General features: G+C 40.7%; 1 protein-coding gene across 1 annotated transcript in view; it reads left to right on the forward strand.

Annotated features, from left to right (window-relative positions):
- EFNA5 (ephrin A5) overlaps positions 1–4,479 on the forward strand; it is a 231,342-nt gene that overhangs the window by 42,251 nt on the left and 184,612 nt on the right. The gene's annotated exons all lie outside the window — the stretch shown is intronic.

Below are 4,479 nucleotides of genomic sequence, written 5' to 3' on the forward strand. Positions count from 1 at the left end.
TCGTTCCAGTTAGTTACATTTTATTAAATAAAAACAACCATCTATTCTCCTTTCCCTGGAATAAAGGAAAAGCAATAAGTAAATTAAATAAATAAATAAATAAATAGAAATCGAACACAAATCTTAGCCATAAATGACTTTTTCTCTGGGTTGGATTCAGTATAAAGGTATACACTAGCACCATATAAAGAGGGGGGGATGTTAAAGTCCCTCACCACCTGCCTCCCTCCAGACTGCAGCTACAAAGACTTTTTCCACAGCTCTGCTTCTGCTATTAAATAAATGTATTTTACCTTTAAGACTGGATGCTGGAAGGGGAACTCTAGGAAGCAGAAGGCACTATAGGGTAAGGCTTGTGTTAAGAGTCAAAGTTGTTTTCACCTCTCTTTCTGAAGTGGCTTTCTCTCTTTTCCCTGTTTGACAGTAAAGAGTGAAGAAAGATGTTTGAGCCAGCTCTGGCTGCCGAGAAAGGTTATCCATCTACCTGAGCTGGTCAGCGCAGACATAATGGCATTTCTTGAGCTAACTTGGGTCTTTCTCTGTACTTTGCCACTGGTAGCTCCAGTGTCACTTTGTGAGTTGCAAAGAAGAGAAATGTGTCAGTAGTACTGGACTCTGTGGCAGCATCAGGAATGTCCGTGCTGCCGCCTTCTTGGTTAAGTTTCAGTTTGGGTTGAAAAAGGAAGGTGGAAGGAAAATGAAACAAGATTCCTGAATCCTTGTCAGAATTGGGCACACTTGCTGCGGTGTCCATCCAATTACCCTTGTTATCTACCAGCAAAAGTATGTTTGCAGCTGTATACGAATTCACAGCTGCCAGAGGTGAACTGTTGGAGTCTCATTCTCTGAAATATTCAAAATCCACACTTTCCTGTGCAATCTTCTCTAGGGATCCTGCTTTAGAAGCAGGGTTGGACTAGATGATCTCCAGAGGTCTCTTGTAAGACCTACAATTCTGCGATTCTATTTGAAGAACATTCTGTGTGCATCAGGGGTGATGCAGGATGCCTTTGGGCCAGGAACAAGCTTTGCACCATGCTGCAGTGAAGGACCCTTTGTACTATGCAGTGGATGGTGGAGCAGATGTCTGTGTAGAACAGCAACTCCTGGGGCATCCTTGAGGTTACTTATCAAGAGATTAACATAGCAGGAATTGTGGATTTTTTGTGCTGTTTTCCCCAAGGACTGGTGTTCAAGGCCAGCTTTGAGCTATCTCAAGATGTTTATAACAATATTGGAGCTCAGGATTTTGACTTAGGAAGGAAAGATGCATGTTCTCCAGACCACTAGGCAATTTGAATTACACTTTAACTCCTTGCCTTCCTGCAGTATAGTTATTTTCTTCTTAATGATCATCTTCTTAATCCTCTCATCCTCTGTTTTATAATATTATATTATTTCTAACAGATTCTGTTGGAAAGCTAAAGGCAGATTTGTGTTTTTGAATTTTTTTTTTTATTTGGGAATCTTTTCACTTTGTCAGACTTGAACCTCTGGATAAGTTATTCTTATAGAGAAGAAAAAAAAGATAAATATTTATTTGTGGATTATGTGATACTACTAGATGAAGTACGTCTTTTCATTTACCACAGATAGTTAATTAAGGCAGCGGAAGTCATATGAAAGGAGAACTAATAAAAAGTCAAATTTTTTTTAAACTTAAATAATTCAGAAATGAATGTTCTGACTATTAAACAGCAGTCAATCACTTTGAAAACATGAGATTCATTAAGTAGGCTCAAAATATTTTGGGGGTAGTTACTTCTTAATTTTGTGTTTTGTTTGTTCATTTGTGTGGGATTTTTTGTCTGGAGGAGTATGGGAGGAGTATGTTTCCCTGACAAGGTAAGAGAATCTCTCTTGTTTGGGTTGTTTCTGTGAGCAGTGGAGGTGCTCAGCTCAGCTCTCAGGCAAATTAATTCAGCTCTTCACATGTGAGAGGTCATTCCACTGTACCTTGGCTTTGTATGTAGCTAAGTGAAAAATTAAAGCTTTGTAAATGAATTCAGTTTGGGGTGCCGGTATGCTGTTTTGTCTGCTTACCCTGGGAATAGGAAGGATGAAAGGGGAAGGAGAAATAATTACGGGTAAAACAGTAACCTTTTCTTCTTCTCCCAGACATTCTCATAGGCAAAGAAAAACACACAAATGACTCCTTGCCTATCATACACTTAGTAGACATTTTGTTAAGATGGATCTTTGTGCATTCCTAGGAGGAGACTCCAATTTGTATTTAGTCTGAAGTAGTTGGCAGGAGGGGGGTAGTGTGGGGGAACATGCCAGAAACTCTATGCAGTGGTCCTCCTTTGTTTAGGTCTGGAAGACTGGCTCAGTTCAGGCCTCAACAGAGGGATGTTTCGAAATGGTTTTGGGGAGAGCAGAATTTCTCCAAAATGATGATGATTATTTTCTTTAATGATGTGGCAAAACACACAGCTTAAACCAGGAAATTAGGAACAGAATGACTAGTAAATGTGATGTTCACAGAAAAGACTTTTTTTGGCTTTTCTGTTGTTTTGTTGGTTGGTTCACTACGTGCAATGTGAGATGTGTTATTTTTTTCCCTCCTTGGTACTGGCAGTTGTTTTTTTTATGTTTGCTGCAGATGTTCAGGAAACTAATTCCAAGGCTTGCACCTGCGTGACACTGACCTACGTCTACCTTGCCACATCCTGCTTTTATTCTTCTGCACAGATCAATTTGCAGTTTATTCCTCATCCCTCTCTCTTTTGTCCACAGAACCATCCATCAACCCCCTCCTCCCCCTCCAAAGGCCCTCTCTGGAGGGCGGACTACTCATTGCCCTGTCTTGTGGCTGCTCTGGCAGAGGAATGGAGGCCAAATTTCTGTCAGGTCAAGGTGCCATCTATTAAGACAGTGTTCACATTTTCATTATGAGACCCTGTTTGAGGGATTTATAACTTGGCTGTACAAATTTGCTGCAGGCTGAACTTGTCATATATAGTTTCATCAGGGGAGGTTGTTACTGGTCTCTCAGATTCTCAGCCAAAACCTGCATGTAGGCTCTGCTTCTCCCCCCACCAGGAGATGGAGATGGTAGCTTTGCTGGAAAGCATTTTTGGTTTGTTTTTTTGCTTTGTTTATAGACATCCATGGGGCTTCAGATGTGCTAATGCTTTTATTTAAGACTATATTTTGGCAGGCTCTCACAGGCTTTCTGAAGCCTGAAGTCAGACTGCTGCTGCTAGCTTCCTCCTCCTGTTTTTATATTGCATATAACTTGAGTCTAAATTACCTTTATTTCACATTTATGTCCGGATAATAAAGAAGGAAAAGTAAAGCCTCCACATGAGGTTTGCTGCATGACATCAGTGAAGCAAGATGGCTGCTGTGCAGCTTAGAAGCCTCTGCAGAAGCAAGGTGGTCATGGTTGGAAGCTCCTGCCTGATCCTTCCTGCCTTGCCACGGAGGGCTTTGGGGAGGACATCATCTCCTCTTTGAAGCACAGCTGATGTGGCCCCTAAGGCCCGGCAGCACATAGCACATACATTGTGCTTTTATGAAGCAGCCTGGTTTTGTGGCAGGCCAAAGAGAGGAGCCAGGATCAGGGACTATGGCGAGATGGAAGGGAATGACAGGAAGAAGCACCTCCACTGCACTCCTCTCTGCTTTTTTGTGGATCCAGCTACTGTGTGAAAGCTCGGGGAGAGAACAAGGGGAGATGAGAATCACTAGAAAATTCTTTGCTGATCCCACAATTAACCAAAGATTGGAGTCTCATTAGGGAGCCCCTTATCTTAAACACCAGCTATTGGCGCCTTAAAAATGGTCAAAGGAAAATCTCTGCAAACTTAATTCAGGTATTGTCCTTTTGAACTTGCCAGAGGCTGTATGTGTTACTGGCAGATCCGCCTACTGGCAAAATGATAATACTCTGGTGACAATTCTCCTTTTACAAGTTGGCAGATTTTCTGTGATCAGCAGTGGAGAGCCTGTAGTGGAAGCACTCCAAGATGAGGAGTCTCCATATCCAAGACTACTAAACTAAGCTATAATTCCCAGATAAGAAGCTTTGCCTCTTTAATAGCTTTCTCCAGTAGAAGGCTTTTGAATAAGTCACTTTGTGGTGAGTTTTTTTTGTTTGTTTCTGTATATTGGCATACATTTTTGTCATATATTCAAAGCAGCTGTTAATGGTTACATGGGCTTACTAAACTTTCAGATTTACAAAGTTAGAAGAGGAAATTATTCAAAGCTAAATTTGGTAAGTTACCAGAAAGAACACTTCAGTTTCCTTTTTTAACTCAAGAACAAGATACAGAAAAATCCATCTAGGACTCAGTTATGGAACAGCTGTGTCATCTAGAATTTGTAATCAAGTAGATGGATAGTAGATTTTGCATTTACAAATTACATATTCTGTAGTTGGATTTTGTACAAGATCTGCAATTTACACACAATACATCTCAGGCTGATACATGTAAGATTGAAGTTATTACTTTATTGCCTTTTTTTTTT

This window comes from Meleagris gallopavo, chromosome Z (assembly GCF_000146605.3).
Source record: "Meleagris gallopavo isolate NT-WF06-2002-E0010 breed Aviagen turkey brand Nicholas breeding stock chromosome Z, Turkey_5.1, whole genome shotgun sequence".
Lineage (NCBI taxonomy): Eukaryota > Metazoa > Chordata > Aves > Galliformes > Phasianidae > Meleagris > Meleagris gallopavo.